This window comes from Phoca vitulina, unplaced genomic scaffold, assembly GCF_004348235.1.
Source record: "Phoca vitulina isolate PV1807 unplaced genomic scaffold, GSC_HSeal_1.0 scaffold12, whole genome shotgun sequence".
NCBI classification, from domain to species: domain Eukaryota; kingdom Metazoa; phylum Chordata; class Mammalia; order Carnivora; family Phocidae; genus Phoca; species Phoca vitulina.
The window spans coordinates 21,015,632-21,029,348 of NW_022589715.1; positions in this window are offsets into that span (position 1 = coordinate 21,015,632).

The following is a 13,717-nucleotide window of genomic DNA, read 5'->3' on the forward strand; positions in this document are numbered from 1 at the left end:
CGCAGGTACTATTTTGAAGTAGCTGGCATCCCACCTAGTATTGTCTGACTACTGTAATTTAGAACATTTGAGACAAAAAAGAGGCATATTATCTTTGCCAGTTTGATCTCAATATTACATGTGACCCCAAGTGTTTGTGCCATATGAGTGTTTTTGGTCTGCAAAATATTTAGGAAAGATTCCAGCAGCCTGCTGAATATATTGAAAATCTGCCTCTATTTTATAGGACATCATCATTGCTGAGTATATTGTCCTGCTATGGAGAATTATTTAAGAAGGAACAATTTCTGATGGCAAATACAATCCTTCTGATTTTGATGTAATTGATGTTGATCTTGGCAAACATAGCCAACTGCCTCTTTTTTTCCATGCCAGTTTAAAGACCAATAAAATCAGGTGTCAGTAAAAAAGACAGTACTTTTTTTTTCTTGTTTGCTTTAGCAGAAAGGTCTGAATTTAATCTGCCTAATTGTTTTTAAACAATGTGGGATAGTAAGTAGATAAAGAAAGGACAGCCTTACTTAACTCTACATAGAATAGAAATTGTACCTGCCATATCCACCTGCCTAATTTCTTCTTGGGTCATGTTTTGATTTGGGTTATAATTGCAAGACTTGTACTGAATTAACTTTAGTGCGTGTTGAAATTGCATTTTGGGAAATTCTGCAATAGACTGATTCTTTTTTTTTTTTTATGTTCAGTTAGCCAACATATACTGATTCTTAAGATTTGCAATATTTTCAGGGACAGGTTAATCTGCCAATTTCTGCATGATTCCTTATTGCTGCATCATTCTTTTCCTCCTTGCATGATTTATGTTAACCACAACTGCAAAACTAGTCCTTCCTTCAGGTTTTAACAGAAAACTTTATCAGGGGGGTGGGGCATATTTTTTCTGCCCATATTTCTTTTTGTTCTACCTATTCTCCTGGTCAAATTCACCCACTTCTACTTAGGTAAAATGACTATATATATTAACATATTCAGTTGCAATATTCAGGACTGAATATATGCAACCTGAATATGCAATCACCTGCTAGATATGTATAGTTAAATGACCATGGTGGACATCAAACTCAACATGTCCAAAATTGAGTGCATCTTCTCAGCCCAATATGTCACTGCTCCTGTCTTCATAATCCCTATCAATGTGCTTGTATCCAAGTACCACCTGCATCAGAAACTCTGGACCCTTCCTGCATATCTCTCTAGCATGCACTAGATAAAAATCCAGCACTATTTCTTGAAATTATTTTAAGATTGTGCCCATAATGCTATCTCCTCCATGTTTAACCCATTCTCTGCTTTCCAGCCAAAGTAACCTTTTTTCCTCTTGATCAAGTGGTCTGTCCATTATTTGCCCAATATCAGAATGGTCAGGCCCATCTGACTTCCATACTTCAAATCGTTTGTCCAATGTTATTTAGTCCTGTCCTAGGGGAAAACACTCACTGCTCTACTGTGTTGAAGAAGTGCTCTGTAATCTAGCCCTACCTAACCCTACATATGACACTAGTTAAAGAAAAAAGTATTCATGACACTTGTTATATCACAGAAAGGCAGACTTTATTCAGGAGGACAACTAGAATGGGGTTTTGCAGTAGGGGAGGGAGATTAAACTCAACTCTGAATACAACAAGGAAAAGTGGGAATTTATAGCCAAGAAGCAGCCTATGGGATGGGGGGTTGGGGGCTCAGTGGATGGAAAATTACTAAGAAGAAACTTTGGGCTAAGGAGGGATGCTGGCTAAACTGACCTAATAGGATTCTTGCTGAAGGTAGACCAAGGTGATAAGACATCACCTGAGGGATGATGGAGGATGGGGAACCTGATTAGATATCATTGAGGATGATCAGATATGGAGGGTGGGGAATTCTGCCTACACCAATTTAGCAGGATTCTTGCTAAAATTAGGCAATTTAAAGTAGGACATGGAAGTACAAAAAGCAAGGCCTAGTTGGGAAGAGAATTGAGAAGTTTGATCAAGAAAGACTCTAAATGTATGCACTTAAAATGCCACATTACATATAATCCCACACTGAATGTATATGCTAGAAGTGCCATGCTCAGCTCTCTATTAAATTGCCTGATACAGGGCACCTGGGTGGCTCAGTTGGTTAAGCAACTGCCTTCGGCTCAGGTCATGATCCTGGAGTCCCGGGATCGAGTCCCACATCGGGCTGGCTGCTCGGCAGGGAGTCTGCTTCTCCCTCTGACCCTCCCCCCTCTCATGTGTTTTCTCTCTCTCTCTCAAATAAATAAATTAATAAAATCTTAAAAAAAATTGCCTGATACTTTTTCTCATCCTAGTCCATTTTCTACTTCCCTTTGTGTGTCTACTTACTACACCTACTAGACATAGCTGACCCATTTTCTTCTCCCTCAAAATGGACATAGTTTTATTCAGTAGAACAACCACAACACTGGGGAATAAAATGATAGCAATTTTATAATAACTGTTTTAATAAAATAAAAGTGATAGTGATTTTATAATAATAATTATGTAAATACTAAACTACTCAACTATGACAACTACCATAATGACTCCAGCTACTACCATTTATTGAACAGATACCATATTTTAAATGCTTTGCAAGCATTACCTTATTTAATATTTAATGCAGCTTTGCAAGAGAATTATTATACCCATTATAAGATAAGGAAACTGAAGCACACTAAGAATAAGTAACTTGTCTTTGACCAGGGATTGGCAAACGATGACCCACAGACCCAATATGCTATACAACCTATTTTTATGCAGTCAGTGAATTTAAAAGATAGTGAACACACACACACAGACACAAAGAATTTGTATCAGAGACCATATGTGGTCCACAAAGCCTGAAATATTTACTTTCTGGTCTGTTACTGTAAAAATTTGCTTACCCTACCTTAGACCACAAAGCTTGTAAGAAATTGCACTGGGCGAAGATTGGGATCATCCCCTGCATATTTTCAGACCACAATGCTTTGAAACTAGAACTCAATCACAAGAGGAAAGTCGGAAAGAACTCAAATACATGGAGGCTAAAGAGCATCCTACTGAAGAATGAATGGGTCAACCAGGAAATTAAAGAAGAATTAAAAAAATTCATGGAAACCAATGAAAATGAAAACACAACTATTCAAAATCTTTGGGATACAGCAAAGGCAGTCCTAAGAGGAAAGTATATAGCAATACAAGCCTTTCTCAAGAAACAAGAAAGGTCTCAAGTACACAACCTAACCCTACACCTAAAGGAGCTGGAGAAAGAACAGCAAATAAAGCCTAAACCCAGCAGGAGAAGAGAAATAATAAAGATCAGAGCAGAAATCAATGAAATAGAAACCAAAAGAACAGTAGAACAGATCAACGAAACTAGGAGCTGGTTCTTTGAAAGAATTAACAAGATTGATAAGCCCCTGGCCAGACTTATCAAAAAGAAAAGAGAAATGACCCAAATCAACAAAATCATGAATGAAAGAGGAGAGATCACAACCAACACCAAAGAAATACAAACAATTATAAGAACATATTATGAGCAACTCTATGCCAGCAAATTAGATAACCTGGAAGTAATGGATGCATTCCTAGAGATGTATCAACTACCAAAACTGAACCAGGAAGAAATAGAACACCTGAACAGACCTATAACCACTAAGGAAATAGAAGCAGTCATCAAAAATCTCCCAAAACACAAAAGCCCAGGGCCAGATGGCTTCCCAGGGGAATTCTACCAAACATTTCAAGAAGAATTAATACCTATCCTTCTGAAACTGTTCCAAAAAATAGAAATGGAAGGAAAACTTCCAAACTCATTTTATGAGGCCAGCATTACCTTGATCCCAAAACCAGACAAAGACCCCATCAAAACGGAGAATTACAGACCAATATCCCTGATGAACATGGATGCAAAAATTCTCACCAAAATACTAGCCAGTAGGATCCAACAGTACATTAAAAGGATTATTCACCACGACCAAGTCGGATTTATCCCTGGGCTGCAAGGTTGGTTCAACATCCGCAAATCAATCAACGTGATACAATACATTAACAAAAGAAAGAACAAGAATCATATGATCCTCTCAATAGATGCAGAAAAAGCATTTGACAAAGTATAGCATCCTTTCTTGATCAAAACTCTTCAGAGTATAGGGATAGAGGGTACATACCTCAATATCATAAAAGCCATCTATGAAAAACCTACAGCGAATATCATTCTCAATGGGGAAAAACTGAGAGCTTTCCCCTTAAGGTCAGGAACGCGGCAGGGATGTCCACTATCACCACTGCTATTCAACATAGTATTGGAAGTCCTAGCCACAGCTATCAGACAGCAAAAAGAAATCAAAGGCATCCAAATTGGCAAAGAAGAAGTCAAACTCTCACTCTTTGCAGATGATATGATACTTTATGTGGAAAATCCCAAAGACTCCACCCCAAAACTGCTAGAACTCATACAGGAATTCAGTAAAGTGGCAGGATATAAAATCAATGCACAGAAGTCAGTGGCATTCCTATACACCAACAACAAGACAGAAGAAAGAGAAATTAAGCAGTCGATCCCATTTACAATTGCACCCAAAACCATAAGATACCTAGGAATAAATCTAACCAAAGAGGCAAAGGGTCTGTACTCAGAAAACTATAAAATACTCATGAAAGAAATTGAGGAAGACACAAAGAAATGGAAAAACGTTCCATGCTCATGGATTGGAAGAACAAATATTGTGAAGATGTCAATGCTACCTAGAGCAATCTACACATTCAATGCAATCCCCATCAAAATACCATCCACTTTCTTCAAAGAAATGGAACAAATAATCCTAAAATTTGTATGGAACCAGAAAAGACCCCGCATAGCCAGAGGAATGTTGAAAAAGAAAAGCAAAGCTGGCGGCATCACAATTCCGGACTTCCAGCTCTACTACAAAGCTGTCATCATCAAGACAGTATGGTACTGGCACAAAAACAGACACATAGATCAATGGAACAGAATAGAGAGCCCAGAAATGGACCCTCAACTATATGGTCTACTAATCTTTGACAAAGCAGGAAAGAATGTCCAATGGAAAAAAGACAGTCTCTTCAACAAATGGTGTTGGGAAAACTGGACAGCCACATGCAGAAGAATGAAACTGGACCATTTCCTTACACCACACACAAAAATAGACTCCAAATGGTTGAAAGACCTCAATGTGAGACAGGAGTCCATCAAAATCCTAAAGGAGAACACAGGCAGCAACCTCTTCGACCTCAGCCACAGCAACTTCTTCCTAGAAACATCGCCAAAGGCAAGGGAAGCAAGGGCAAAAATGAACTATTGGGCCTTCATCGGGATTAAAAGCTTTTGCAAAGCAAAGGAAACAGTCAACAAAACCAAAAGACAACTGACAGAATGGGAGAAGATATTTGCAAATGACATATCAGATAAAGGGCTAGTATCCAAAATCTATAAAGAACTCATCAAACTCAACACCAAAAGAACAAAGAATCCAATCAAGAAATAGGCAGAAGACATGAACAGACATTTTTCCAAAGAAGACATCCAAACGGCCAACAGACACATGAAAAAGTGTTCAATATCGCTCGGCATCAGGGAAATCCAAATCAAAACCTCAATGAGATACCACCTCCCACCAGTCAGAATGTCTAAAATTAACAAGTCAGGAAATGACAGATGTTGGCGGGGATGCGGAGAAAGGGGAACCCTCCTACACTGTTGGTGGGAATGCAAGCTGGTGCAACCACTCTGGAAAACAGTATGGAGGTTCTTCAAAAAGTCGAAAATAGAGCTACCATATGATCCAGCAATTGCACTCCTGGGTATTTACCCCAAAGATACAAAAGTAGGGACCCGAAAAGGTACGTGCACCCCGATGTTTATAGCAGCAATGTCCACAATAGCCAAACTGTGGAAAGAGCCAAGATGTCCATCAACAGATGAATGGATAAAGAAGAGGTGGTATATATATACAATGGAATATTATGCAGCCATCAAAAGGAATGAGATCTTGCCATTTGCAACGACGTGGATGGAACTGGAGGGTATTATGCTGAACGAAATAAGTCAAACAGAGAAAGACATGTATCATATGACCTCACTGATATGAGGAATTCTTAATCTCGGGAAACAAACTGAGGGTTGCTGGAGTGGGGGGTGGGGTGGGAGGGATGGGGTGACTGGGTGATGGACACTGGGGAGGGTATGTGTTCTGGTAAGTGCTGTGAATTGTGCAAGACTGTTGAATCTTAGATCTGTACCTCTGAAACAAATAATGCAATATATGTTAAGAAAGAAAAAAAGAAGAAGAAGAATGTAGCAGGAGGGGAAGAATGAAGGGGGGGAAATCGGAGGGGGAGAAGAACCGTGAGAGACGATGGACTCTGAAAAACAAACTGAGGGTTCTAGAGGGGAGGGGGGTGGGAGGATGGGTTAGCCTGGTGATGGGTATTGAGGAGGGCACGTTCTGCATGGAGCACTGGGTGTTATGCACAAACAATGAATCATGGAACACTATATCTAAAACTAATGATGTAATGTATGGGGATTAACATAACAATAAAAAAATTAAAAAAAAAAAGAAATTGCACTGGGCTTTCACAGGTCATTTTGACTATAAGGCGCAAGTCCTTGATCATTAACCCAAACTTTCTTTCTTACTTCTTCTCTTATTACATTTGCATTATGTGTATGTTTCACTTTTTTTTTTTTTTTTTTTTTCTTTTTATAGAATAAGTTCCTAGAGTCTAGCAACCACAAAAGTTTGTTAAACTAAACTCCGGTTGAACATTCAGTGATTTTACATCACAGTGTCTTTCCTGCTGATCTAGTGACCTTTCCATTCCACTTCTGAAACCTAGATTATGATTATTCCCCAATGACTAATATACCATGTTTTGTTATCTGCATATTGCCTTCTAAAAAGCCTGCACAATTTGCAATCTTTTAAAATTCAACATTGAAAGGAAAAACTGTTCTACTCTCAATTCTTCACTTTTGATACCAGGTCTGTGGAAGAATTTTCCACATCAAGCAATTCTCTGACATTCTCACCTGGACTTCTGATCGATTGGCTATAAATCCAAGGTCCCTGTGATCTCCTCTTCGGGTTCCATCATTTGCTAGAATGGCTCACAAAACTCAGGCCAAGTTTACTTACTAGAATAGTGATTTATTATAAGGCTATTAACTCAGAAACAGCCAGAAGGAAGAGTTGCATAGCACAAGGTCTGGAGGAAGGGGTGTGGAGCCCCATGCCCCCTCTGGGTGTGCCTCCCTCCCAGCACCTCCACATGTTGACCTACCAGGAAGCTCTCCAAACCTTGTGCTTTAGAGATTTTTATGGAGCTTCATTATATAGGCATAACTGATTAAATCATTGGCTATTGGTGATTAAGTCAACCTCCAGCCTCTGAAAGTTGGAGCTGAAAGTACTAACATTCTAATTACATCTTTGGTCCCTACAACCAGCCCCCATCCTGAGGCTATATAGGAGCTTTCTAAAAATCACTCCATTAACATAAACTCAGGTGTGGTTGAAAAGGCTTATAATGAATAACAAATGACACCTTTATTGGTTTCATTATTTAGGAAATTCCAACTGTTTTAGGAGTTCTGTGCCAGGAAGGGGACAAAGACAAATATATACTTCTTATTATAAATTACAATATCATAAACACCATCAGAGATTATTTTGGAGAAGAGTCTTCCTTAAATTTTGAAATAATTTTAGTGCTCATCTAGTCTGCATGTAAGGCTGTCCCTGTGTTTTTGCATCTCTGCTGGGATTTGCTTTACTTGATTGTTTAATGTAAATGTAATTAGGGTTCCTTGAATTTGTCCCACCGCACATTGATACCTATTTTTCTCAAAGCCTTGATTGCCTATTAGCCTGGTGTATAAATACCTTCTGTGTGAAATATGCTGCCATTTGCAATGAGTTACAGATCACTTAGATGGCATACCTAGTGTTACTTACGTGCGAAGGCAATCATTTACATTGTAGAACATTAATGCCCATTTGTATTGAGACTAACCCTCTTTCACCTTCTTTTTTATGAGTATTTAAAGTAATTAAATTCTGTGAAGTTATTATTCTAAGTTAATGAGTTACACATAGTATTCCTTATGGGCTTGCCAAGAAGCAAAAAGTAGCAGGATCCCATAACATCAGTCATTAGGGAATGATGTCCACTGTGAGCCAGATACCTTACCTGTAAAAAGCACAGTGCTCGCATCTACTCAACATTGTTAGCTAGCTCCTGTCATTAAAGACTGTGCCATTCTACTGAGCTTGCACAGAATTATTATCTCATACTCCTCTTATCAGCTTGGAATTCTCCATTAAGAGAGAATTGCGGTAACAGAATAAGAACAAGGAAAGCAAACAAAACCGGCAGCGCTTTCTGGGAAAGGACCATCATCAAATGTGTGGTGGAGGGAAAATATAGAACATTAATGAAAATTACATGCTATCATTTCCTCCCTCACCTCACCTCCAAATAATTTATTGCACTGGTTGTCTGCCTTTCTACACTCCAGTCACAAAGATCTTTGGCTTCCAGTTCCTGTATATACGCTTTAAAAAGAGTAGCAGGATAGTCTTTTTGATGATTGATTGGGTGTTGTTAAACACCAAGGGTTTCCTTTATAGTTTTGCTATCTATCTAAATACTAAATTTCTAAATCTAGAAAAAAAATAGAGATTTTTCCTCTTCTCTCTCTCTCTTCTCCCCATCCCGCCCCCTTCTTTCCTCCATGTCCCCCTTTCTCTCATTATCTTTATCCCTCCTTCCCTTCCCACTTCTCATTGAAAACATAAGACCTCCCATTTTAATCATGAGGTTAATCACGATTATCACGGATTTTGTAAAAGTTATTTCGTCTTATGTTAGTCATCATTCACCGTATAATTTTCAAATATTAGGCCAGTTGTGAGCTAAGGTTACATGAAATTTTATTAGGTTTGCATATTACATTCACAAATCCTTAAGCAACCACCTATTGCCAAAACAGATTCAAAGGAAGATACGTAAAGGAATCAATTCCTTTTGTTTATTACTACAGAACAATGTTCTCAAACTTATCACACTCCTCAAGAAGCTTTTTCCCCTCCAATGTCATCCCCATTACATTTTTTACCACAGATATATTGAATATCTTCTTATGTACTGAATATATAATTGTACTTTATACATAAAAGAAATATGAATTTTTTTACCCTAAAGAACCAAGTTTTGCTTCCTTGGAGGTGGTATCACTCCCACTGAGTGATGTATGGAGAATGAAACTGTATGCTAGAGCCACTGAGGATGTATGTTATAGCCACAAAATAGTTTTCTGGTTATCTACACTAGACCATAAAGACCTAGAATAAAACCAGGCAGAGGGGCCTGCTTGACTCCTTTATCAAAGGCTGCCCTGTAAATATTTCCTTCCAGATTAGTTTTTCTCAAATTCAAAAGGTGGTACATTTCCCAGGGTAGTTAGAATCTTGGAGTCAACCCACACAATACAGACACATGCATACATATACACTGAGCACTCCACAACCTCCAACACACACACAAACACATATACAAATAGATTTTTATAATCATTAACAAAGGATGATGCCTCACACTCCAGAGTTAGAAAAACAAAAAAAAATCCTGAGTAATCACTTCTATTTTGGGAATGTGTTCCATCCATGAAACATACTAGGGCCAAACAAGAAAAAAACATTATAAAACTTTTAGAATAAGAACACCACAACTAAAAAAAAATATAATAATAATAATTAGGACAGTGAATATGTCTCTTAATTTCTTTTGTCCATGTTTCAACTGAAATTTTTACTGCTGAATTTTGATAGTTCTTCCACTCATTATCTTTTCATTGTTTTAACAGGGTCATACACAGTGCAAAAGGTTTTAACTTTGATAAAGGCCAAATTATCAGTTTTCCTTTTATGGATATGCCTTTCATGTCAGTTGTAAGGAGTCTTTTCCTAGTCCTGGAAATTCTATTTTTTTCTAAAAATTTTAGAATTTAGCATTTTACATTTAAGTTCATGATCCATTTTGAAATAATTTTTATGTAACTTGTGAGACTTAGGTTGAGGTTCTTTTTTCTTTTCCTTTCTTTTTTTCTGTCTTTTTTTTTCTTTTTTGCCTATAGATGTTCAATTATTCAAGCACCAATTGTTGCTGACAAACTATCTTTCTTCCATTGAATTTCTGGTCAAAAAAGCACTTGGGCTTATTTGTGTGGGTCTTTTTACAGGTTATCTATTCCATTCCATTGATGAGTCTATCTCTCCTATTGCAGTTTATTTATCCTTACATATAAATTTTAGAATAATTTTGTTTACATCTGTAAAAAATGTTTGCCTGGCAGGTTATGAGATTATGAGTTGCATTGAACATGGATAGTAACCGTGGAAGAATTGGTGTCTTACTATGTTAGGTCATCCAATCCATGAATAAAATAGGTTTCTCCATTTATGTAGATTTTTAAACTCTTTCATCAACATTTTATAGTTTTCAATATAAAAACCCTATAAATATTTTGATGGACTTACATCTAAGTATTTCTTTTTTTTTTTGAATGATTGTAATTTTTCCCATTATGGGGGGTATTATTGGGATATAATTGACAGACAGCACTGTATAAGTTTCAGGTGTATGGCATAATGATGACATACATATAGTGTGAAATAATTACCATACAAGTTTAGTTAATGCCCATCACCTCATATAGATACCAAAAAATGTTTTTTTTCTTGTGATGAGTACTTTTAGGATTTACTCTCATTGCAACTTTCAAATATACCATACAGCAGTGTTAATTATAGTCATGATGTTGTACATTACATCTCCAGTACTTATTTATAACTAGAAGTTTATACCTTTTGACCACCTTCATTCACTTCCCCCAGTCCCCAGCCCCTAGCCTCCACCTCTGGTAGCCATAGTTTTCTATGAGTTTGTTCTTTTAAAAAATTCCACCTATAAGTGGGATCATAAAATATTTGTCTTTCTCTGTCTGCTGATTTCACTTAGCATAATGCTCTCAAGGTCCATCCATGTTGTTGTAAATGGCAGGATTCCCTTCCTTTTTATGACTGAATAGTATTCCATGGTGTGTGTGTGTGTGTGTGTGCGTGTGTGTGTGTATTACATTTTATTTATCTATTCATCTGTTGATGGACACTTGGGTTGTTTTCTTGTCTTGACTACTGTAAGTAAAGCTGAAGTGAACATGGGAGTGCAGATATCTCTTCAACATAGTAATATTATTTCCTTCATATATATGCCCAGAAGTGGAACTTATGGATCATATGATAAAAGCTTCTGCACAGCAAAAGAAACTATCAACAAAATGAAAAATCAGCCTATGGAATGGGAGAAAATAATTGCAAATCATATATCTGATATGAGATTAACACACTAGTATATAAAGAACTTATACAACTTGCTAGCAACAGTAAAAAACAACAACAACAACAACTAAAACAATCTAATTTAAAAATGGGCAAAGGACTTGAATAGACATTTTTTTTCCAAAGACGATATTCAAATGTCCAATAGGTGTATGAAAAGATGCTCAACATCATTTATCATCAGGGATATGCAAATCAAAACCACAATGGGATATCACCTCATACCTGATAAGATGTGTACTATCAAAAAGACAAGAGATAATAAATACTGGTGAAGATGTGGAGAAAAGGGAACCCTTGTGCACTGTTGGTGGGAAATTGGTGCAACCACTATGGAAAAGAGAATGGAGGTTCCTCAAAAATTAAAAAAAAAAGCTGCCATATGATCCACACTAACAGAGAAAAAGGGGCACCTTGTTACCATCACGTGAGGATTGAAGTCTAGGGTCCCCATGTGATCTTCACTGAAACCACAGGATTGGAGAGCTTCCTTAGTGGCTGGCAGGAAGGAAAATCCTGACTCCTTACTTGGCCTTCTCTACACTACCCTAGCAGAAATATCAGGGTGCTTTGTTGCAACCGCATGAGGATGGAAGTCTAGGCTTTCCACTCAGTCTTTGCTGGTGTGAGGCACAGTTTTTGCTGTGGTGTTTGGCTGGAGTAGAATGATTATAATCTAAAAGTTTCCTATTTTACTAGTTGTCTTTTTCCTGGTCTCTCAGCTACAGATAACAGGCTTTGTTGGGGTTGGGGTGTGTGTGTGTGTGTGTGTGTGTGTGTGTTTTGCACTCACTGGCATTTCCAGTTTGCTAGCTTCTTCAGCTGTAAGTCTGAGATATATGAAACAAGCAAAAAAAAAAAAAAAAAAAAAAAAATCAGGGAATTCAACACCACTCCATTCCTTTGTTCCCAAAATTGCTTCATCTCTTTGCCTTTCAGAATATTCTTGTTTGTTTAAGACATATTTCCCAGGATTTTTAGTTTAGTGGAGGAACAAGGAAAAGTATACCCACTCCATCTATGTCCTGTATTTTCATTAGTTAAGTCTATCAAATCTGTAGGGCAAAGCCAAGTGAGGCTATTCATTGTAGGCCTTGCCTCCTAAGTAAGAAGCAAGTATGAACACATATAAGGACATGAACTGCCAAGAAGAATAGGAGGAAATAAAAGAAAAGGAAATGAATCCCAGAAAATCACTCTCTAGCATTTTGGCCAAATACACATACTCATCCTCTACCCAGACACACTTGTAGGAGTGATGGATGAAGAAAGGAACCATTGAGCTCCCCTTGGAAACAAAGAAGCTGAAGTATAGACTCTTGGTCACTCAGTGGTGTGAATCTTCCCATCAAGGGAGAACATTGGCAAAGGATAAGAAAAGTTCTGTTAAATCTTTGTGCCCACTTTCAGTTGCTCTGAGAACCCAGGAAAAAGGGTACAAACCCTCAAATCCTTCAAGCATGAAGATCTTTTTTCTTTTGCACCCAAATCTATCTATATCTCTCCAGATAGGTTATTAAGTGTATCTCGAAGCACATAGTCTACTCCGTAGAGAGATCCCCTGTCTAGATTATGACAGTCCTGACGTCCAGTCAAGTGCACCAGATGAGAGTGAAGATCTTGATCATAACTAATGTGCTGAAAGTATACAATGCCTCCAATTTCCCTGCACCCTATAAAGTTCTGATATGTCAGCTCCCCCATCAGCAAATCCACTCAGGATCCTGCAGTTGCATTAAATCTAAAACAAAATTAATTACTTTCGTTTCTCCCCAGAGGTAAATTTAGGAACACAGTATCGACAAAGATGGCATGCCATCTCCTTCATCATTTTCTAATTAGACTTAGTCCCACTTAAAAGGATCTCACGCGAATCACAGAGGGGATGTGAATTGCTCTCCAGGGATGCCTTCTTCAGCAACTGATGTATACCCTTAAGAAGCACTCCAGTTTTCTATAATTCCAGAGTAATAACAGGAAACATTCCAAACATCCAGCTCTTAAACACCATTTCCCTTGACAAGTTTATGCTCCCAATATCAAATCCCATGGGACCTAGAGGTACACTCGTATTACCAGATTAGAGCAGATAGCGTTATTTGGGACAAAAATGGTACACAGAGAAAATATGAAGAAAAAAAAAAGCTTTTTAAAAAAAATTTTTATCTTCACCAATGGTAAATAAATCCACGCTGGTTTAGCCAGAAATTGATACTTGTGATCTTTATACTCAATTGGGAGAAGTCTTCTATCAAAAGACTAATTTGACACTCTGCTTCCAAAATCCTAAGGGGGAAAAATCCACTACTT